General features: G+C 41.9%; 1 protein-coding gene across 5 annotated transcripts in view; it reads right to left on the bottom strand.

Annotated features, from left to right (window-relative positions):
- Nucleotides 1–24,916, bottom strand: part of syk (spleen tyrosine kinase) — a 186,642-nt gene that overhangs the window by 101,438 nt on the left and 60,288 nt on the right. The gene's annotated exons all lie outside the window — the stretch shown is intronic.

Raw genomic sequence — 24,916 nt, 5'->3', positions numbered from 1 at the left:
TCCAGATGTAATTTGATTACATTACTTGGCTTTAAGCAAAACACACTTTAGCTTGTTAAAATACATATCAAAGAAAGAATTGAAATAACTTTATTTCTATTGGAAAACAGATTACTTAATTATTAGACAGCAACTGTTCCAATCTGGTAACATCTCATAACCACACCCTTGGCAGAGGCAAATTTAGTAAAATAGATAGTCTCACGTGCAATTCTTGCAGCAGACAGAACTCCAACTTTTGGCTGTAACAGAGAGAGAAATAATAGCTTCCACATTCAGCTCCAAGACTCCAGCAATTGCCAAAAGCTAAACTAAAACTCTGCTTCTGTGGGAGCCTGGCTTTACCCCCTGCTTCTATTGTTCTAACTTTTTAAAACAAAACCAAACTTCGCTACACAGCTGTGCACAGAGCAATCAGCTCTGTTCCAGGTTTACAACACTTGCTTTCAAGTGAAACAGGACAGCACAAATCCGTATAAAAGGCACATCTAATCACACCTGACCCCTTTAAAAGAATCATCAAAATGCAAAGATGGCTTCATTTTTAAAACTTCCAGTTTCCTGTCATTAGTAAGCTACCCATATACACTCTATTAAATCTAAGCACTCAAAATTTTTCAATGCTGCAGTCCACCTTCATTCATCAAAGCGGTGACAATCACTGACAATATGTTTTCTCAGGCAAAAGTGAGGACTGCAGATGCTGGAAATCAGAGTTAAGATTAGAGTGGTGCTGGAAAAGCACAGCAGGTTAGGCAGCATCTGAGGAGCAGGAAAATCGACGTTTCAGGCAAAATCCCTTCAGTCCTGATGAAGGGTTTTTGCCTGAAACATCGATTTTCCTGTTTCTCGGATGCTGCCTGACCTGCTGTGCTTTTCCAGCACTACTCTAATCTAGAATATGTTCTCTCAGCCTGCCACATGTATATTTTTGAAATTTAATGGCTGTAACAATAAACTCCATCAAAACAGTCTGGTATTTTTATCTTTAAATTTTTCCAAAAATTGTAAAGGGATTATGATCAGTACATATAATTCTCTCAGACCCACTACTGGCAACATAAATGTTGAAATGGCTTTGTGTAGTTAGTTGTTGCTAACACTGGAGCAGTCGTCAACACAGCTTTCAAGTTGCCAAATGCTTTCGAATTCTCTTCCAACCACTGAAATTTTTTTGCACTCCTTCAAAATATAAGTCAATGGAACAACCACACCGCTAAAATTTGGCATGAATTTCCAATAAAAAAAACACACTCAGTCCCAGAAATCGTGTACTTCCCTCTTCATCAGTGGTAATAGAAACTCTCCAATAATTTCTATTTTCACATCCCATAGGCCAACTGTTCATGTCCAACAACATGGTCCAGGAATGTGACTTGGGCTTTTGCGATCTCAGTCTTAGCCAAGTTTATCAACAAACACACACACAAAAACACACAAAAATCCACATGCACACATACGCATATACGTTTGTGGGGTGAATTTGTACTTGCACAGTTACATTGTACTTTGCTCAAAAACTGCATGAATACATGTAAGATTCTGTTAACTCACTTTTTAGATTATAGTCAGTCCAAACATTATGGCACAGGCAGAGAATACAGGGGGCTAACACTTTCAACATCTCAACGTCTTATCTGCGCTGACACCAATTGTTACAGATAACCTGAGAATGTAACTTTTAAAAAAAGTTTTGTGATTTACATATGAAAGAAGCTATCATGCTCAGTCTAACGGATGAGAGACTTAACAAACAATCAAGGTATTTTTCAATGTATAATTTCAGTTACTCACACTGTAACCTTTTGCTATAAATTCTGTGTCTTACAATTGTGCACTCCACAACTACCTGATGAAGGAGCAGCGCTTCGAAAGCTACTGCTTCCAATTATACCTGTTGGACTACAACCTGATGTTGTGTGATTTGTAACTTAATCTACTTTCAATGCTTTTATCCAACTATCAAAATTATCTTGTTTAATCATTCCAAAATCTATGTATGTTTGACGAGGTTGCTTCCTTAGATTCATAAAACATTGTCTGTAGGCCTCAGGTACTAGCTCATGTGCACTTAAGATGGCATTTTTCATCTCCATATACTCTTCAGATACCTCTGCTGATAGCAATGCAAAATCTCACTAACTCTACCTACCAACTTTGTTTGGGTCAGCAATACCCACATGGTCACTGACCATTTCATTTGTTTAGCTACTTTCTCAAATTAAATGAAAAAGTCTTCTAGGTCCTTTTCATTGAACGTGGGCAATGCTTGGACATATTTAAACATACACCCACCAGGCCTTTAGCTATGATAGGATTGCTCTATATCATTACTCCGATCTTTCACCTTTAACTTGCCATTTTATGATGTTGAGTTGGGTGTTGGATTGGGGTGCACAAAGTCAGGCAAGGAAGATATAGAGATACTTGCATCTGGACTAGAAGAGATTGAGGTTCACAAGGAAGAGGTATTAGAAATACTGTAGAGTGTGAAAATAGACAAGTCCCCTGGGCCGGATGGGATCTATCCCAGGATCCTCTGGGAAGCAAGAGAAGAGATTGCCGAGCCTTTGGCATTGATCTTCAAATCATCATTGTCTACAGGAATAGTGCCTGAGGACTGGAGGATAGCAAATGTGGTTCCCTTGTTCAAAAAGGGTAGTAGAGACAACCCTGGTAATTACAGACCAGTGAGTCTCACTTCAGGTTGTTGGTAAAATGTTGGAAAAGGTTATAAGAGATAGGATTTATAACCATCTAGAAAAGAGTAATCTGATCAGGGACAGTCAGCACGGTTTTGTGAAGGATAGGTCGTGCCGAACGAATCTTATTGAGTTTTTTGACAAAGTGACCAAACAGGTAGATGAGAGTAAACCAGTTGATGTGGTGTATATGGATTTCAGCAAGGCGTTTGATAAGGTTCCCCACAGTAGGCTATGATACAAAATGCGGAAGAATGGGATTGTGGGAGACATAGCAGTTTGGATCAGTAATTGGCTTGCTGAAAGAAAACAGAGGGTTGTAGTTGATGGAACATGTTCATCTTGGTGTCCAGTTACTAGTGGCTTACCGGAAGGGTCGGTGTTGGATCCACTGCTGTTCATCATTTTTATAAATGACCTGGATGAGGGCTTAGAAGGGTGGGTTAGTAAATTTGCGGACGACACTAAGGTCGGTGGAGTTGTGGATAGTGACAAAGGATGTAGTAGGTTGCAGAGAGACATAGATAGGATGCAGAGCTGGGCTGAGAGGTGGCAAATGGAGTTTAGTGTGGACAAGTGTGAGGTGATACACTTTGGACGAAGTAATCGGAATGCAAAGTACTGGGCTAATGGTAAGATTCTTGGGAGTGCAGATGAGCATGTACACAGATCCCTGAAAGTTGCCACCCAGATTGACAGGGTTGTTTTGGCCTTTATTAAAAGAGGGATTGAGTTCCGGAACCAGGAGGTTATGCTGCGGCTGTACAAAGCTCTGGTATGGCCACACTTGGAGTATTGTGTACAGTTCTGGTCACTGCATTATAAGAAGGATGTGGAAGCTTTGGAAAGGGTGCAGAGGAGATTTACTAGGATGTTGCCTTGTATGGAAGGAATGTCTTACGAGGAAAGGTTGAGGGCCTTGAGACTGTTCTCATTAGAGAGAAGGTTGAGAGGTGACTTAATAGAGACAAACAAGATAATCAGAGGGTTAGATAGGGTGGACAGGGAGAGCCTTTTTCCAAGAATGGGGATGACAAACACGAGGGGTCACAACTTTAAAGTGAGGGGAGATAGGTTCAGACAGATGTCAGAGGTAGTTTCTTTACTCAGAGAGTAGTAAGGGTATGGAATGCTTTGCCTGCAACGGTAGTAGATTCGTCAAGTTTAAATACATTTAAGTCGTCATTGTACATGGAATAGTGTAGGTGGGATGGGCTTCAGATTAGTATGACAGGACGGCACAACATTGAGGGCCGAAGGGCCTGTACTGCACTATAATGTTCTATGTTCTATGTAAGTCAGAAGCCACACGACACCAGGTTATAGTCCAACAGGTTTATTTGAAATCACAAGCTTTCAAAGCTTGCGATTTCAAATAAACATGTTGGACTATAACCTGGTATCATGTGACTTCTGACTTTGTCCTCCATTTTAAGTCGACTTTAAGTTTTCAGTTCCAATTTCTGAAGTCCAAAAACTTTCTCTTTCTCCGTTTCTTCTCTCCTTCTGTTTTTCTTCTGTTTTCAATCTTAACTCAAACTGTTTCATTTGCAATTGAATTTTAACCATTTCCAATGATTCTGCTTGTATCCCTGGCAATTATAAATGCAAATTTATTACTGGAATTATATAATAGACTTGTAAAGACTTGGGATTTTAACTTTCCAAACATAGACAATGACTATCATAGTGTTAAGAGTTTCAAAAGGGAGAAATTTGTTAAATGTGTTCAGGAAAGATTTTCCAATCAATATGTAGATGGCCCTTAATGAAAAGGGGCAAAACCTGACCTCCTTTGGGGAAATAAGGCAGGGCAAATGAGGTGCTGGGGGAGGGGAAGGAGCACTTTGAGACCAGTAACCATAATTCGACTAGCTTTAAAGTAGTTGTAGAAATGGATAGGTAAATTGGGACAAGAGCTGAAAATGTGTTGCTGGAAAAGCGCAGCAGGTCAGGCAGCATCCAAGGAACAGGAGAATCGACGTTTCGGGCATAAGCCCTTCTTCAGGAATTGGGACAAGGCCAATTTTGATGGGATTAGACAGGATCTTTCCAAAGTTGACTGAGGGAGGCTGTTCACAGGTAAAGGACATTTGGCAAAAGTGGGCTTTCAGAAGTGGATAACAGGAGTTCAGGACCAGCACTTCCTTTTCTGTGAAGGGTAAGTCTGATAGGTGTAGGGAATATTGAATGGCTAGAGATATTGAGGCTCTACTGAAGAAAAAGGAGGCATATGTTAGGTATAGCCAGCTGGGAAGAGTGAATTCCCTGAGGAGTATCAAGATGGAGGGGTATACTTTAGAGGGAAATCAGGAGGGCAAAAAGGGACATGAGATAGCTTTGGCAGATAAGGTACAGGAGAATCCAAAGAGACTCTACAAATATATTAAGTGCAAACGGGCAATTAAGGAGAGAACAGGGCCCTTAAAGTTCGGTACCCATAGGGAGGGCCTCAACCGGGACCTTGGGTTCATGTCACAATACAGGTGACCACCATTGCACTACACACACACACAGATACTCCTACACACACACATTCACACACACACAGGCACTCCTATACACACAGACACACACACACACCCTCACAGACTTAAGACATTCTGCATCACTGCACACACACACATACACTTTCTCACACTCACAACCCCCAACCCAGACAGACAGACACACACACAGACAGACAAAGACCCACATGCACACATATATTTTGTGGGGTGAATTTGTACTTGCAGGGTTACATTGTACTTTGCTCAAAAACTGCATGCATTCATGTAGAACTCTGAGCTCAAAAACTGCATGAATTTATGTAAAACTCTGTTATCTCACTTTTTAGATTAGAATCAATCTAAACATCAGGTCATAGACAGAGAACACAGGGGGCCAACACCTTCAACATATTGTCTAGCTATCACCATTGTTAACAGCTAACCCGAGAATGCAACATTTTTAAAAAAAAGGTTTTGTGATTTACACATGAAAGAAGTGAAACTATCACTGTATTCTAACAGATGAAAGGTTTAACAGACAATCAATTTTTCAATGCATAATTTCAGTTATATCACACTGTAAATTTTTGCTATAAATTCTGCATGTTAGGATTGAGCCCTCCACAATCACCTGATGAAGGAGCGTCGCTCCGAAAGCTAGTGTGCTTCCAATTAAACCTGTTGGACTATAACCCTGTGTTGTGTGATTTTTAACTTAAAGATAAGGGTGACAATATGTGGAGCCACTAAAGATCATTGTGGTGCTAAACAAATATTTCTCATCAGTCTTCACCAGAAGAAAGAAGAAATTGCAGGGCCCGCAGCAGAGGTGAGATGCCAGAAGACTGGAGGGTGACTAATGGTGTGCAGTCATTTAAGAAATGCTGCAGGGGAACTATAGATTGATAAGCCTAATGTCAGTGGCAGTAAATTGTTTGGGAGGATTCTGCAAGACAGCATACACTTGCATTTGGAAAGGTAAGGACTAATTAGGGATAGTCTGCATGACTTTGTGCATGGGAAATTGTATCTCACAAATTTGATTGAGTTGTCAAGAAGTGACTAAGATGACATAAGAATACAGAGCGATAGGTAACATGAACTTTAGCAAGGCCTTCGACAAGGTTTTTCATGGTAGACTGCTTAGTTAAGTTAGATCACATGGGATCTAGGGAGAGCTAACTAATTGGATATAAAATTGGCTTGATGGTAGGAGATAGAGGGTGGTGGTGGAGGGTTGTTGTCCAGACTGCAGGCTTGTGACCAGCGGTGTGCCGCAAAGACCACTGTTGTGGATCCACTGTTGTTCATCATTTATATAAACGATTTGGAAGAGATTATAGGAGGCATGGTTAATAAGTTTGTGAATGATACCAAATTGGTGGTATTATGGACAGTGATGAAGGTAACCTAAGTATACAATAGGATCTTGATCAACTGGGCCAAAGGTTGAGTAATGACAGATGGAGTTTAATTCAGTTAAATGCGAGGTGTTCCATTCAGTAAGTAAAACAATGCAGACTTACATCTTTAATGGCAGGGTCCTGGGGAGTGTTGTCGAATAGAAAGACCTTGGAGTGCAGGTACATAGTTCTTTGAAAGTGGTGTCACAGGTAGACAGCGGAGTGAAGAAGTTGTTTGGCCTGCCTTCATCAGTTAGAGCACTGAGTTCAAGAGTTTGGATATTATGTTACAGCCAAACAAGTCGTTGGTATGGTCACATTTGGAGTATTGTGTACAATTCAGGTCACCAGAAAGGACATTATTAAACTTGAAAGAGTGAAAAAAGATTTACAAGGATCCTACTGAGACTGGAAGGTTTGAGTTATAAGAAGAGGCTGGATAGGCTGAGCCTTTTTTCCTGAAGCATAGGAGGCTGTGACGTGACCTTATAGCGATTTATAAACTCATGGGGGGCATAGATAAAGTGAATTGCACTGGGGTGGACTCAGCAGTGGGTGGGGTGTGAACGTTGGGTCCAGTGATGAGATTGGGTTGTCAGGTCTCAGGGACTGTCTCATAGAAGGGGACTGTCAGGTCCTGAGGCAAATGGGGGTGTTGGGTCCAATAGCAGGGGAGAGGGCATGTCAGATCAGGTGGGAGAGGTGAGGTACAGAGTTAGAATCTGGAGACTGCTATGGGGTCAGGAGAGGTACAGTCAGGGTTTTGTGGTTGAGAAGTCAGTTTAGTAGTTGCCCAGGAGTTAGGCTACACAATCCTCCAAATTCTCCAATTCAAATTGGAGGTTTTCAAGCAAAGGGGAATTGCCCAGAAGAATTTTCAATTTCCTGGGCAATTCCCTTTGGACAGGAGGTAACATATTGGCACAAACAGAGCATTAGTTGACAAACTGGAAACAGAAAGTGAGAATAAATGGTTCTTTTTTCAAATGACAGTCACTTGTACGCCACAAGAAGCCATTCTTGGGACCCAGCTATTCGCCCAGATATATTAATGACCTGGATGAGGGAATCAAATGTAGCATTTCTAAGTTTGTAATGACACAGAACTGGGCAAAATAGTAAGTCATTAAAGGATGCAAGGAGGCTTTAAGGTGATTTAGACAAGTTTAGTGATTGGGCAAACACTTGACAAATGGAGGACATATTGGCAATCGCAAAAATATTCTATAAGGTTTGAATATTTATTAGAGTTCATTAGAGTTAGAACGTTGAGAGGTGATTTAATTGAAACATATCTAAAGTGTCGAATTCCAACATGGCTGAATAGAGTAAATGCAGAAAGGATGCTTCTCTGGTTGGAAAGTCTAAAATCAGGTGACACAATCTCAAAATAGAAGATACACAATTTCTCTGAATCTCCTCTGAATATACTCCAGGACCAGTACATTCTTCCTGAGATATAGAGCCAAAACTGCATACAATACCTCAAATGTGGCCTGACTAGAGACTTATAAAGGCTCAGAAGTACATCCCTGCTTTTATATTCAAGTCCTCTCAAAATCAATGCCTTCATTGCACTTGCTTTCCTAACTACTGAATAAACCAGCAAGTTTAGCTTGAGAGAATCCTGGACTAGAACTCCCAAGTCTCTTTGCATATCAGACTTCTAAATTTTCTCCCCATTTAGAAAATAGCCATGCCTCTATTCTTCCTACCAATGTGCATGACCTCACACTTTCCCACGTTGTACTCCATCTGCCACTTCTTTGCCCACTCTCCAAACCTGTCTAAATCCTTCTGCAGCCTCCCTACCTTCTCAATGCTACCATTCCTTTACCTACCTAACTTTGCATCATCTGCAAACTTAACCCGAATGCCCTCAGTTCCTTCATCTAGATTGTTAATGTATAAAATGAAAAGTTGTGGTCTAAATTCTGAGTCTTGCAGAACACCACTAGTCACCAGCTGCCATCCTGAGAAGAAAATTTTCATCCCCACTCTCTGCTTATTGCCAGACAGCCAAGCTTCTATCCATGCTAGCACCTTGCATCTAATACCATGGGCCCTTTTCTTACTCAGTAGTGTCCTGCGCAGCACCTTGTCAAAGGCCTTCTTGGAGTCTGGGTAGATAACATCCATTGGCTCTCCTTAGTCTAATCTGCTTGTTACTTCCTCAAAGAATTCTAGCAGATTTGTCAGGCACGACCTACCCTTCATGAAACTATGCTGACTCTGCCCTATTTTGTCATACACTTCCAAGTATTCAGAAACCTCATCCTTCCTGATGGATTCCAAGATTTTACCCATGACAAAGATTAGGCTAATCAGTCTGTAATTTTCCATCTTCCGCCTTACTCCCTTTTTAAACAGGAGTGTTATGTTAGCCATTTTCCAGTCTTCTGGGGCCGTCCCTGATTCCAGTGATTCCTGAAAGATTACCACTAATGTCTCCCCTTTAGCTGTCTCCCTTAGAACTCTGGGTGTAGTCCATCTAGTCCAGGTGATTTGTCCAACTTCAGACCATTCAATTTTTATACCACCTTCTCCTTGGTGATGGCCACCATGCTCAGTTCTCCCTCCCCCTCCCCCCCCCCCCACAAATTCTCTTGAATTTTTAGGGAATTACTCTGTGAAATAATTCCACCGTGAAAACTGACGTGAAGTAATTATTCACTCCCTCAGCTATTTCTTTGTTCCCCATTACTACCCCTCATACTTCATTTTCCAGCAGCCCACTTCTGCCTCTCTTTTGCTCTTTACATATCTAAAGCAACTCTTCCATCCTCCTTTATATTACTGGCTAGCTTACCCTCATATTCAATCTTCTCCCTCTTTTTTTTGTTGCCCTCTGTTGGTCTTTGTAAGCTATTCAATCCTCTGGTGTCCCACTGTTCTTTGCTACTTCATATGCTTTCTCTTTTGCTTTTATGCTATCCCTGACTTCCCTAGTCAGCCATGGTTGCCTCATCCTCCCTGTACCATGCTTCTCTTTCCTTGGGATGAATCTCTGTTGTATCTCCTGAATTACTCCCAGAAATTCCTGCCATTGCTGTTTCACTGTCTTTGTTGCTAGGCTCTTCTCCGAGTCATTTGTAATCAGCTCCCCCCTCATGCCTCTGCGGTTTCTTTATTCAGCTGAAATACCATTACCTCTGACTCTATCTTCTCTCTCAAATTGCAACATAAATTTGATCATGTTATGATCACTGCTTCCTAAGAGTTTCTTTACCTTAAGTTCCCTTATCAAGTCGGTCTTATTTCACAACATTAAATCCAATATTACCTGTTCCCTAGTGGGCTCCATTACAAGCTGCTCCAAAATGCCATCTCGTAGACATTCCACAAATTCTTGCGAACCACTACCAACCCTAATTTTCCCAGCCCACCTGCATACTGAAATCCCCCATAGTCACTGTAAATTTGCTGTTCCTACACATCTTTTCTATCTCCTGGTATATCTTGTGCTGCAGCTCTTTGGAGGCCTATTTTTTAACCTTTGTGGTTCCTCAATTCTATCCACATTGATTCTACACCATCTGACCCTACTTTGTTTCTTACTATTGATTTAATTTCATTTCTCACTAATAGGGCAACCCGATCCCTTCTGCCCACCTGCCTATCTTTTCAATATGATGTATATCCTTGAGTACCCAGCTTCCAATCCTGATCCCCTTGCAGCCATGTCTCCATGATGCCCACCACATCATACCTGCCAATTTCAATCTGCACCACAAGATCAGTTATCTTATTTCTTATACTGCATGCATTCAGATCTAACACCTTCAATGCTGTCTTAACTGTCCCTCTTCTCATTGTCATTTGTTTGTCCAGTGTACTTGAAGTTTGATTGCTAACTCTGTCCTACTTGTGTCAGTGCTGGAGATTTTAGTAACCTCTCTTGAGTTCTGCATTCTTACCTCCCCTTTTAATTCAGGTTTTCTAATTTCCTCTATGACTGAACCCTCTCCCCCCATTTAGTTTAATGCCCTGTCTACAGCCCTAGTTATGCAATTCGCCAGGACACTGGTCCCAGCAAAGTTTAGATGAAGACCATCCAATCAGAACAGATCCCCTTTTCCCCAGTACTGGTGCCAATGTCCCATGACTCATGAAAATGCATAACCTCACACTTTCCCACATAACATATTCCATCAGCTGCTTATTTGCTCTTTCTCCTAACCTGTATAAGTCCTTCTGCAGCCTCCCCACTTCCTCAACAGTACTCTCCCTCCACTTATCTTTATGTCTTAATGATGATGCGCTCAGTTTCTTTGTCCAGATAAATAAGACTGCAGTTACTAAAGATAAAAGCCATTATAAGCTTACTCTTAATGCTGAGAGATGATTGAATATATGATTGTTTATTTTACATAATTTATCTTACCTTAAATTGATGCCATTCTTTCATTATATCTTGGCATAAGTGAAACCTGAATTGTCCAAATCAACAACACTGAGGTTTAATTTCCATTTAACACTTCTTTTATTTTGCAAATTTTTTTTTGACAATGCCTTCAAGCATTGTGGATACATCTTATCTTGGACATTTAGCAAGTTACAATCTTTCTAAAAGATTGGGCGGTACAGTGACTCAGTGGTTACCACTGCTGCCTCACAGCCTCACAGGGATGAGTGTTTGATTCCAGCCTCGGGTGACTGTCAGTGTGGAGTTTGCACATTCTCCCTGTGTCTGTGTGGGTTTCCTCCAGGTGCTCCAGTTTCCTCCCACAATCCAAAGATGTTCAGGTCAGGTGAATTGGCCAGTCTAAACTGCCCGTAGCGTTAAGTACATTAGTTAGGTTGGTGGGGACTTGTTGGGCTGAAGGGCCTGTTTCCATACTGTAGGGAATCTAATCTAAAAGAGAATCTATCAATTTCGCTTTATCTTTCCCAATGTCATAATCACACTTTAGTAGACTTTCTTTTGTGCTTTTATGCCATCATAACAAAAGTTTCAAAAATGGTATAGCTTAATTTTCAGAGAGATGGAATAGCAGATCAGTGTGGGATTCCTGTCTACGGTGTTTAATGTAGCTCTTAACCTGTTTAAACCAAAGGAGTTATCTATTGTGTTAAAGAGCACTACAGAATTTCAATAGAATACTGATACATGTTCCATAACATATTAAACGTCAGTTGCTAGGTACTGACAATTTCATTTTCAAAATCTCAAAGAAAACACAAAATTAAGTGACAGCATTAGGTAGAATTTCGAATAACACCGTAAATATTTGAACACAGGAAAAACATTTTGCCAGAGAGAAAATTATTTTAAACTTTGCTGAAATTGGTGGTTCGTTGGACAGTAACATAAATAAAATGTGGTCACTAGATTTACTACTGAGGTCAGCCTACTGCAACTTTCACAGAGGCTTACTACTGGCTGACGGAAGTTATTTCCTGTTTCTTGTAGCAGGCATCTTTCAATATGCATTTGGATATCTTTCCTCTGCTATTAGGTGAAAGTATGCATGCTTCTCCAGGCCTCAAGGAAAATTTCAGCCAACTGTGCCCTTGGCTTCCTTCTCTCCTTTTTCTCAGGGAATGATCTCTTCACCTCTGCTACAATCAGTTACATAAATACTAGAGACCATTTTAGGGTTATCGGGAGTTGACCTTCTGGAAACCAAACTCCCACTCTACATACCAGTATGTTAATGCATTTTCAGATTAGGAAGTTTATTATCTTTCAGACCTCATGCTGTTGAGATCAACAACCTTTTCCATCCACTACAGCCCTTGACAATAGGAGTCGCAGATGGGAGTTAAAATCAGCACTACAGCTTACTTTATGAGTATTTTTTTTGTGTGCAATTTCATATATGTTTCGTGTTTTCTGACCAAATATTAACAAATTTAAGAAAAACCCAGTATACTACAAGTTGTTGCAAAACAATACCTTGCCAATTAATTAACAAGTTCAACATGACTTTGAGAAGCTGTAAGTACTTTCTTATCATTAACTTTTTATGTTTAACCTGAATGATGTCAATAGTCTGTGCAGAAGAATACCTTTGGACTGAATTTTATGGCCATCAGCTAGAAAACTGATAACAATACAGCTGTGGCCATCTCTGGAAGTCTAATGCAAGTAAATGTTAACTTGCCTGCTGTCAGGGTTTCCATTGGGTTTAAAAACAAAGACTCTGCCTATTGACTGAGTCAGCAACTCATTGATCTCAGCAATACCACTGGGAAAGGTGGCAACTGCTGGGACTTCAGTATCAAGAAGCTGGGTGAATGGGATGGGTATGCCATGGTTAGCCAAGCAGAGCATAGTGAAGTGAATAATTTGTTGTTTTGGGCATGAAATGTTTTAATCAGAGTATTCATGACCCTAGAAGGTCAACAGGATATATGGGAGGGCTCTCTCAAGGGCAGAGAGTACACAATCAAGATGATCTCTTTGAATCATAGAAACCCTACAATGTGGAAAGAGGCCATTTGGCCCAATGGGTCTACACCAACCCTCTGAAGAATAAGCTACCCAGACCCATTCCCCTACCCTATTACCCCTAGAATCCCTGCAGTGTAGAAACAGGCTCTTCAGCGCAAAAGTCCACACCGACCCTCCGGAGAGAGTAATTACCTGTATTTACCCCTGACTAATGCACCTAATCTGCACATCTTTGGAAACTGGAGCACCCAGAGGAAATCCACACAGACACAAGGAGAATGTGCAAATCCACACAGACAGTCGCCCAAGGTTGGAATCGAACCTGGGTCCCTGGCACTATGAGACAGCAGTGCAAACCACTGAGCCACTGTCTGCCTTACATTTACCCCTGATTAATGCACCTAACCTTCACATCCCTGAACATTACGGGCAATTTAGCATGGCCAATTCACCTAAACTGAACATCTTTGGACTATGAGAGGAAACTGGTGCATCCAGAGGAAACCCACACAGACATGGAGAGAATGTACAAATACCACACAGACACCCTAGGGTGGAATTGAACCCAGGTCCCGGGTACTATAGGACAGCAGTGCTAACTACTGAGCCACCCATAGCCTCCTGGACTCTGCAGGGAGGCTGCTAGGGTATACTCAATAGTGTCCTCATGTGTCAGACATCCTTACCCTCACTGCTTGTAGAATACCAGTGATAAAGGTAGCACAGGAAGATGGCTTTAAATGGTGCATAATTACTATTAAGAGCATTAGTTAGTCTGCATATTCTTGATCCTCCCTGCCTCTGGCTTAAGCAGCAGAGGAAATTATCAAGAAGAGAACTCTGCCTTCTCTCTTGATTCAATGGTCACCTGCCTCGCAGCCTTTGCACATGGTGTTTGGAGGACAACATAAAATTCCATCCTTTGTGTCTCAACGCAAAGATCAAGCACTCCCAGATATGGTATTGCATATTAAAGATGAAACAAAGCACTGCTTCCCTTAGCTCAAAAATAATTTACTTCCACCCAGTATTCACTAATGTAATTCAGTGCCTACATCAACAATCTTCTCTCTTAAGTGAGTTTGCCAATTGAATAGTACGTTTTGTGAGGCCTTTTACCTGACAAAATTATGCATGATCCTGGATGTTAAATATTCAATTAATTAAATATTCAATTACAACTGAACCTTAAACAATTTTCCTTGAATGCCAATTGTTTGCTGCATTGCAGGGTTATAGACACTACAAGTGTCGATTTAGAATCACTCAAGATGAAATCAAATCTTTGTTGTACCTCTCTGGATTAGTGGGAGACAAAGGATAGAGGTCCAAATTGAGCTGGAGAAGAAATAGAAAATAAATTGTAATAACTATACAAAGTTCTCCTGAGTATATCTGCATGGTCATGTAGGATGGTCGCTCAGGCATATCACTTATTGTAGACCATATGATGACTCATGGGTAGTTCCAACAGCTGAAGCTGTACTGTGTATTTCATACAAACCTGACCAACACTGGGCAAGAGTAAGCATCTATCCATTATCTGAGACAAAAAAACCTGCAGATTCTGGAATCCAAGGTAGACAAGCAGGAGGCTGTAAGAACACAACAAGCCAGGCAGCATCAGAAGGTGAGGAGTCAATGTTTCAGGTGTAACCCTTCTTTAGCACAAAGGAGGGTGTAAGGATAGCTGCAGATAAAGGGGGAGGTGGGGGAGGGTTTTGGGTGTGGGGAGGGGCAAGGTGGTGAGGCTGGGATACATTCTCCACCATTGACTCTATATTTTAACAATAAAAATCTTTAGGACTAACAGCTAAAATTGAGGAATGTTTATGTTGGTAATAACCAAACATGAACATGCAATAAAGTTGGTTGAAAGTGAAATGCCTGGAAAATGAAGTGCCTGGAAATTAGTTGTTGTCACATGTCCTTATTTATACTGTTACAAGATAAACAAAACAATGTAATAAGTTAGTTAATATGAAGAACGGTGGGCAACTGTTTAAAATTGAATCTATTGGCTTCTATAAGAGAATCAATTAGAAGCTCAGTAAAAGTATTGCATTTTTATTGCATTCTATTTGGCTTTTCCTCCTACTCTGCAGGCTCTGGTTTTTTTAGGCTCAACACATCCACAGAGAAACAGGTGGTGGAATTCACATGGTTTCCTGTATTGTGATTCTTCTGTAGTCAGAATTACCAAGTCTACATGCCTTCAGTTTGAATACAATTCCTTCTTACAATTCTATTTGAATTTTCTTACACATCCTAGGTTATTCTGGCTTAATTTATTCTGGGTTTAGTTTGAAATTATGAGGAGCCATTGACATGATACTTAATAACTACAATAACTTCATAAAATTTACCATACAGAAAAAGCCATTCAGCCCATTGTGTCTGTGTTGGTCAACAAGTAGTCAACTAGTTTAATCCCATTTTCCTATCTTGATTCCCATCCTTGCAGGTTATAGCACTTAACATGCATACCTACATATTTTTACAAGTTTTTTTCTCACTTTTACTTGGCAGTGAGTTCCAGATTTACATCACTATTTGGTTGAAAATAAATGTTCTTAAATCATATTTCTCCTTTACTTTCCTGGTTATCAAGAGCAATGTAGCCATCTTTTACAAGTTATCCATACCACTTAACTTTATATACTTCTATTAGGTCTTCTGTCAGGTCTGTTTTATTTATTCTTGATGGGATGGGGATATCATTGGTAAGACCAGCATTTGTTGTTAATTCCTATTTGTTCTTGAGATGATTGACTTACTAGACCTTTCAGACAGCAGTTAAGAGTCAACTACATAAGATTCCAGTTCCACAACAAATGGGATTACAGTTGTCCTCTGAAATTGCCTAGCAAGCTACTCAGTTCAAGGGCATTTTGGGATTGGCAATACATTCTGGATCAGCCTAGAACACGTAGATTTTTTGACTTATTTTTAATTCTGCAAACTAAACTACATTATACATCCCCCAATCAGCATTTTGCTATAAGCCCCCTTGCAACTATGAATGAGGCACTATAATTGGATGTGTTGTGAAATTATCTGAAGCTTCCACCCCTGATCGACCTTTTTTGTAAATTATGCATGTTTCAATGACTACCAGGACTACTTTCAGTTATAATGTTCCACAATGCGGAAGTGGGAGGGTGGGTTAGTAAGTTTGCCGATGACACGAAGGTTGGTGGAGTGGTGGATAGTGTGGAGGGCTGTTGTAGGTTGCAACAGCACATTGACAGGATGCAAAACTGGGCTAGTAAGTGGCAGATGGAGTTCAAACTGGAAAATTGTGAAGTGATTCATTTTGGAAGGTTGAATTTGAATGCAGAATACTGAGTTAAGGGCAGGATTCTTAGCAGCATGGATTAACAGAGGGTCCATGTCCATGTCCATAGATCCCTCAAAGTTGCCACCCAAGTTGATAGGGTTGTTAAGAAGGCATATGGTGTGTTGGCTTTTATTAGGAGGGGAATTGAGTTTAAGAGCTGTGAGGTTATGTTGCATATTGGTCATTATTGGAAGGGTGTGGAAGTTCCAGAAAGGGTGCAGAGGAGATTTACCAGGATGGTGCCTGGACTGGAGTACAAGTCTTATGAAGATAGGTTAAGGGAGTTAAGGCTTTTCTCTTTGGAGCAAAGAAAGATGAGAGGTGACTTGATTGACGTGTACAAGATGGTGAGGTATAGATAGAGTGAATAGTCAGAGACGTTTTCTCAGGGTAGAAATGGCTTTCACAAAGGGAATAATTTTAAAGTGGTTGGAGGAAGGTTTCAGAGATGTCAGACATTGGTTCTTTACATAGAGCATAGTGGGTGTGTGGAATGCACTGCCAGCAGTAGTAGTGGAGTTAGATACATTCGGGACATTTAAGTGACTCTTGTTAGTAAAATGAAGGGTATGCTGGTTAGTTTGATCTTAAGAGTAGGGAAAAAGGTCGGCACAGCATCAAGGGCCGAAGTGCCTGTACTGTACTATTCTATGTTCCATTTTCTATGTTTCCTTAAACAGCCAAGACTCTGACTTGGATTTTACTGGACAAAGCTACTTATATATGAGCAATGTGATGCTCATTTTGGAGATTCAGCACAGACATGATGGGCCAATTAGACTCATTCTGCAAGGTAACAATTCTGTAATTCTTAGGTGCTGGGGAAAGGGAATTCTTCCGGGAGGTTTCACGTTTCACTGAAAGACTTCTCCACTTCAGACAAAAGGTCTGGTAGAACAGAGCTTTCACCAAGCACTCTGGATTGGCCCTGTGTTGGGATTCATTCTGTAAGCTTATGGAATAATCAGCAGGATCCCTACCATCAATAGTTAGATAACTAGGCTATTGATAGATTGAGAATTCCAGCAGTGAATCTTAATGAAGAAGCAGTAACCTCATGCTGGTAGAATTATTCTCATTGAAGCCCTCAGCCAAGGTTAAGGCCTTCAGGACACGAGTGCTGGGCCCAACCTGGAGGCTCATAATGCTGTGACACAGCTCTCCCGCTCCACTGAGGAAAACTCAGATTTTATCCAACTGCATCCTGGAACCTGGCAAGTGTTATCAATTGGGGTGACAGGATGGAGAACCCTGAGACATGGGCCCTTACTTTGGCCTCTTTTTGTATGTGAGAGATGGGGAAGAAATAGTCAGTACTCACCCTGGCAGGGATGCAGAGACGAAAATTGCACACTTATAATCTCACCCAAAAACCAGAGATTGGCAATTACATTACCAAAGTGATAGAGTCATAGAGATATATAGCATGGAGAAAAACCCTTCGGTCCAACTTGTCCATTCTGACCAGAGATCAAAGATAAATTTCATCCCATCTGCCAGCATTTAGCCCATATCCCTCTATGCCCTTTCTATTGGATACAGCATGGATCGAGCAGGGACAGGAATGGTTGTTGCAGTTTTCGGGATTTAGATGTTTCAATAAGAACAGAGAAGATGGTAAAAGAGGGCAAGGTGTCACATTGTTAGTCAAGGACAGTATTACAGTAGCAGAAAGGACATTTGAGGATCATCTACTGAGATAGTATGGGCTGATGTTAGAAACAAGAAAGGAGAGGTTGCCATTTTAGGAGTTTTCTATTGGCCTCCGGATAGTTCCAGAATTGTACAGGAAAGGATAGCAAAGATAATTCTGAATAGAAGTGAGAGTAACAGGGTATTGTAATGGGGGCTTTAACTTTCCATATATTGACTGGAAATGCTATAGTTCGAGTACTTTAGATGGGTCAGTTTTTGTCCAATGTATGAATGGGTTTCCTGACTCAGTATTCAGACAGGCCAACAAGGGGTGAGGCCTCATTAGATTTAGTACTGGGGGTAATGAACCCGGCCAGGTGTTAGATTTGGAGGTAGCTGAGCACTTCGGTGATAGTTACCACAGTTCGGTTATATCTACTTATAGCGATGGAAAGGGATAGGTATATACCGCAGGGCAAGAGTTATAGCTAGGGAAAAGGTAATTATGATGCAATTAGACAAGATTTAGGATGCATAGGATGGGGAAGGAAACTGCAGTGGATGACCACAATTGAAATGTGGAGCTTATTCAAGGAAAAGCTACTGCGTGTAATTGATAAGTATGTACCTGTCAGGCAGAGAGGAAGTGGTCGAGCGAGGGAGCTGTGGTTTATTGAAGAAGTTGAATCTCTTGTCAAGAGGAAGAAGAAGGATGAGAAGAGAAGGCTCAGTTCGAGCATTTGAGAGTTACAGGTTAGTCAGGAAAGACCTAAAGAGAGGGCGAGGAAGAGCCAGGAGGGGACATAAGAAGTTGTTGGCAGATAGGATCAAGGAACACCCTAAAGCATTCTAGAGATATATCAGGAATAAAAGAATGTTTAGAGTAAGATTAGGGCCAATCAAGGACAGTAATGGGAAGTTGTGCGTGGAGTCTGAGGATATAGGAGAAGCGCTAAATGAATATTTTTTGTCAGTATTCATACTGGAGAAAGATAATGTTGTCGAGGAGAATACTGAGATACAGGCTACTAGACTAGATGGGATTGAGCTTCACAAGGAGGAGGTGTTAGCAATTCTGGAAAATGTGAAAATAGATAAGTCCCCTGGGCTGCATGGGATTTATCCTAGGATTCTCTGAGAAGCCAGGGAGGAAATTGCAGAGCCTTCGGCTTTGATCTTTCTGTTGTCATTGTCTACAGGAATAGTGCCAGAAGACGGAAGGATAGCAAATATCATCCTCTTGTTCAAGACAGAGAGTAGAGACAACCCTGGGAATTATAGACCAGTGAGTCTTACTTCGGTTGTGGGAAAAGTGTTGGAAAGGTTATAAGAGATAGGATTTATAATCATTCAGAAAGTCAACATGGTTTCGTGAAGGGTAGGTTGTGCCTTACAAACCTTATTGAGTTCTTCGAGAAGGAGACCAAACAAGTGAGTAAAGGAGTTGATGTGATGTTTATGGATTTCAGTACGGTGTTTGATAAGGTTCCCCATAGTAGGCTATTGCACAAAATATGGAGGCATGGGATTGCGGGTGATTCAGTAGTTTGGATCAGAAATTGGATCGCTGAAAGAAGGCAGAGGGTGATAGCTCTTGGGAAATATTCATCCTGGAGTTCAGTTACGAGTGGTATGCCACAGGGATCTGTTTTGGGGCCACTATTGTTTGTCATTTTTATAAATGACCTGGATGAGGGTGTAGAAAGATGGGTTAGTAAATTTTCAGATGACACAAAGGTTGGTAGAGTTGTGTCAAAGGATGTTGCAGGGTACAAAGGGGCATAGATAAGCTGCAGAGCTAGGCTGAGAGGTAGCAAATGGAATTTAATGCAGAAAAGTGAACAGGAATGCAGAGTACTGGGCTAATGGTAAGATTCTTGCTCGTGTAAATGAGCAGAGAGGTGTCCATGTACATAGATCCCTGAAAGTTGCCACTCAGGTTGATAGGGTTGTTTTAAAGGCACATGATGTGTTAGCTTTTATCGGTAGGGGGATTGTGTTTCAGAGCCATGAGGTAATGTTGCAGCTGTACAAAACTCTGGTGTGACTGCACTTGGAGTACTGTGTACTGTTCTAGTCACCATATTACAGGAATGGTGTGGAAGCATTGGAAAGGGTTCAAAGGAGATTTACTAGGGTGTTTCCTGGTATGGAGGGAAGGTCTTATGTGGAAAGGCTGAGGGTCTTGAGGCTGTTTTCATTTGAGAGAAGAAGTTTGAGAGGTGATTTAATTGAGACATATAAGATAATCAGAGGGTTAGATAAGGTGGGCAGTGAAAGCCTTTTTTCCTCAGATGGTGATGGCTAGCACAAGGGGATATAGCTTTAAATTAAGGGGTAATAGATAAAGGACAGATGTCAGATGTAGTTTCTTTACTCAGAGTAGTAGGGGCGTGGAACACACTGCCTGCAACAGTAATAGACCCGCCAACGTTAAGTGCATTTAAATGGTCATTGGATAAACTTATGGATGAAAATGGAATAGTGTAGGTTAAATGGGCTTCAGATTGGTTCCACAGGTTGGCACAACATTGAGGGCTGAAAGGCCTGTACTGCACTAGAATGGTCCATGTTCTACATTCTATGTTTATTCATATGCCCATCCAGATGCCTTTTAAATGTTATATTCGTACCAACCTTCACCATTTCCTCTGGCAGCTCATTCCATACACACACCACCCTCTGCATGAAAAGGTTGTCTTAGATCTCATTTCTATCTTCCCCCTCTCATCTTAAACCTATGCTGTCTTGTTTTTGACTCCCCCAAGGGGAAATGACCTTGTCTATCCATGCCCCACATGATTTCATAAATCTCTATAAGTTCACCCTCAAAAAGTGTGGTTCTGGAAAAACACAGCCGGTCAGGCAGCATCCGAGGAACAGGAGAGTCGATGTTTCAAGCATAAGCTCTTCATCAGGAATGTGGGGGCAGGGCCCAAGCAGGCGGAGAGATAAATGGGAGGGGGGAAGGTAGCTGAGAGTGCAATAGGTAGATGAAGATGGGGGTGATGGTGATAGGTCAGAGAGGAGGGTGTAGCGGTTACGTGGGAAGGACAATGGACAGATAGGACCGTTCAAAAGGGCAGTGCTGAGTTGGAAGGTTGGATCTGGGATAAGGTGGGGAGAGGGGAAATAAGGAAACTGGTGAAATCGATATTGATCCTGTGTGGTTGGAGGGTCCTAAGGTGGAAGATGAGGCGTTCTTCCTCCAGGCATTGGGTGGCTAGAATTTGGTGGAGGAGGAGGCCCAGGACTTGCATGACCTTGGCGGAGTGGGAGGAGGAGTTGAAGCGATTGACCAAGGGTAGTGGGGTTGTTTAGTGTGCGTGTCACAGAGATATTCACTGAAATGTTCCGCAAGTTGTCGTCCTGTCTCCCCAATGTAGAGGACACCACATCGAGAGTAACAGATGCAATAGATGACACATGTGGAGATGCAGGAAATTCTCTGTTGGATGTGGAAGGATCCTTTGGGGCCTTGGATGGATATGGAGGGGAGGTGTAGGCGCAGGTTTTATGCCTCTTGTAATGGCAAAGAAAGGTGCCAGGAGTGGAGCGTGGGCTTGTGGGGGGGCCGTGGACCTAACAAGGGAGTCACGGAGGAAATGGTTTCTGCGGAATGCTAAAAGGGATGGGGAGGGAAATATATCACTGGCGGTGGGGTCTGTTGGTAGGTGGTGGAAATGGCTGAGGATGATGCATTGTATCCGACAAGGGTGGGGTGGAAGGTATGGACCAAAGGGTGGAGGTGCAGGAAGTGGAGGCGATGCAACTCTCCCCTTGAATTCCACCCCTCCAATTACAACAAGGACAGAACCCCCTTGGACCTCAGCTTCCACCCCACCAACCTTCGGATAAAACGCATCATCCTCCGTCATTTCCACCACCTACAACAGACCCCACCACCAGAGATATATTTCCCTCCCCACTTCTATCTGCATTCCACAGAATGGTATTCCCTTCGTGACTCCCTTGTTAGGTTCACGCCCTCCACCAGCCCACCCGGTACCTTCCTTTACCACCGCAAGAGGTGTAAAACCTGGTCCCACACCTTCCCTCTCACCTCCATCCAAGGCCCCAAAGGATCCTTCCACATCCAACCCAAAATTTTCCTGCACCTCCAAACATCTCATCTACTATGTCCATTGCTCTCGATATAGTCTCCTTTACATTGGGGACACAGGACACCAACTTATGGAATGTTTCAGAGAGCATCTCTAGAATACGCGCACTAAACAACCCCACAGCCCTGTGGCCAAACACTTCAAAGCCCCCTTCCACTCCACCAAGGACATGCAAGTCCTGGGCTTCCTCCATTGTCAAATTCTAGCCACCTGACAACTGGAGGAAGAACGCCTCAACTTCCTCATTGGGACCCTACATTCACATGGGATCAGTGTTAATTTCACCAGGTTCCTCATCTCCTCTTCCCCCATGTTATCCCAGATCCAACGTCCAACTCGGCACTGCCCTCTTAAACTGTCCTACCTGTCCATCTTCCTTCCCACCTATCTGCTCCACCCTTCACTCCAATCTATCACCATCACCCCCCACCTTCATTTGCCTATCGCATTCCTAGCTACCTGAGCCCCACTCCCCACCCATTTATCTCTCAGCCCCCTTGGGTCCTTCCCCACATTCCTGATGAAGAGCTTATGCTCGAAACGTCGACTCTCCTACTCTTCGGATGCTGCCTGACTGGCTGTGCTTTTCCAGCACCAGGCTTTCTGCCTTTGATCACCAGCACCTGCAGTCTTCACTTTCCTCTGTAAGGTCTCCCCTCAGTCTCTGACACTCCAGGGAAAATAGCCCAGTGTATTCAGCCTTTCCCTGCAGTTCAAACCCTCCAACCCTGCCAACATTTTTTTCTGAACCCATCCTACATTCATAACATCCTTCTCATAAGAGGGAGACCAGAATTGCACAAAATACTCCAACAGTGGCCAAACCTGTACAGCAGCATCATGACCTCCCAATTTGTTTACTCAATGCGCTGACCAATAAAGGCAAACATACCAAACACCGTCTTCACTATCCTATCTGCCTTCAGTATCCTATCTACCTGTGATTCCACTTTCAAGGAATTATGAACTTGTACTCCAAGGGCTTTTTTTTTGCAACACACTCCAGGACCTTACCAAGAAATGTATGAGTCCTGCTCTGATTTGCCTTTCTAAAATGTAGCATCACATATTTATAAAAATTAAACTCCATTTATCACTCCTAGGTCCATTGGCCCATCAAATCAAGATCCCATTGTAATCTGAGGTAACCTTCTTTGCTGTCCACAAAACCTCTAATTTTAGTCTCATCTGCAAAATTAAGAACCATTCCTCCTATTTTCACATCCAAAACATTTATATAAATTACAAAAAGCAGTGAATCCAGTACCGATCCTTGTGGCACACTTCTGCTCACAGGTCTCCAGTTTGAAAAGCAACCCTGAAGAAGGGCCTGTGCCCGAAACGTCGAATCTCCTGTTCCCTGGATGCTGCCTGACCTGCTGTGCTGTTCCAGCAATAAAGTTTCAACTGAAAAGCAACCCTCCACTGCCACCCTCTGTTTTCTATATTTGAGCCAGTTCTGTATCCAAATAGCTAGTTCTTCCTGTCTTCCATGTGATTTAACTTTGCTTATCAATCTACTGTGAGGAACCTTGTCGAACACCTTATTGAAATACATACAGATCACATCCACTGCTCTGCCCTCATCAATCCTCTTTGTTACTTCTTCAAAAAACTCAATCCTTCTTCAAAAAACTCAATCAAGTTAGTCAAACATGATTTCCCATGCACTAAGCTATGTTGATTAGCTCTAATCAATCCTTGCTTTTCCAAATACATGTAAATCCTGTCCCTCAAAATTTCCTACAACAACTTGCCCACCACTGACATCAAGCTTGCTGGTCTATAGTTCTCCGGTGTTTTCATTACCAACTTTCTTAAATAGTGGAACAACACTAAGCAACCTCAGTCTTCTGGCACCCCACATGTGCCTATTGATGATACAAATATCTCAGCAAGGCACCAGTAACGTCTTCCCTATCTTCCCACAGAGTTCCAGGGTATACCTGATCCAGTCCTGGAGAATTATCCATATTTATGAGTTTTAAGATGTTCAGCACATCCTCCTCTGAAATATGAACATTTTTCAAGATGTTGCTATTTATTTCCCCATATTTTCTATCTTCCAAAATCCTTCTCCACATTAACCACTGATGCAAAATACTCATTTAGTATCTCCCCCATCCCCTACCGTTCCACATATAGGCAGCCTTGCTGATCTTTAAGGGGGAAAGTGAGGACTGCAGATGCTGGGGATCAGAGCTTAAAAATGTGATCTTTAAGGGGCCCTATTCTCTCCCTAGTTACCCTTTTGTCCTTAATATACTTGTAGAATCCCTTTGGATTATCCTTAACCCTATTTGTCAAAGCTAGCTCATGTCCTGTTTTTGCCTCCTGATTTCTCTCTTAAGGATACTCCTACTGCCTTCATACACTTCTAGGATTCACTCGGTCCCTGCTGTCTATACCTGACAAGTGCTTCCTTCTTTTTCTTGACCAAAACCTCAGTTTTGTTAGTCATCCAGCATTCCCTACACCTACCCGCCTTGCCCTTCATCCTAACAGGAACATACTGTCTCCAGACTCTCGTTATCTCATTTTTGAATTCTTCCCATTTTTCAGCTGACTCTTTACCTGATAACGTTCAACCCAATCAACTTTTGAAACTACTTGTCTAATTGGTCTTCCTCCAATTTATAACTTTAACTTTAAATCCAGTCTATCCTTTTACATCATTATTTTAAACCTCAGTGCTCCCCCACAGACACCTCAGTCACCTTCCCTACCTTATTTCCGAATAGTAAGTCAAGATTTGCACCTTCTCTAGGAGATACATTGACATACGGAATCAGAAAAATTCTTTGTGCACACTTAACAAATTCCTTT

This window comes from Chiloscyllium plagiosum, chromosome 2, assembly GCF_004010195.1.
Source record: "Chiloscyllium plagiosum isolate BGI_BamShark_2017 chromosome 2, ASM401019v2, whole genome shotgun sequence".
NCBI classification, from domain to species: domain Eukaryota; kingdom Metazoa; phylum Chordata; class Chondrichthyes; order Orectolobiformes; family Hemiscylliidae; genus Chiloscyllium; species Chiloscyllium plagiosum.
Note: the sequence above shows the minus strand (reverse complement) of the source record. Positions and strands in the feature narration are given on the sequence as shown.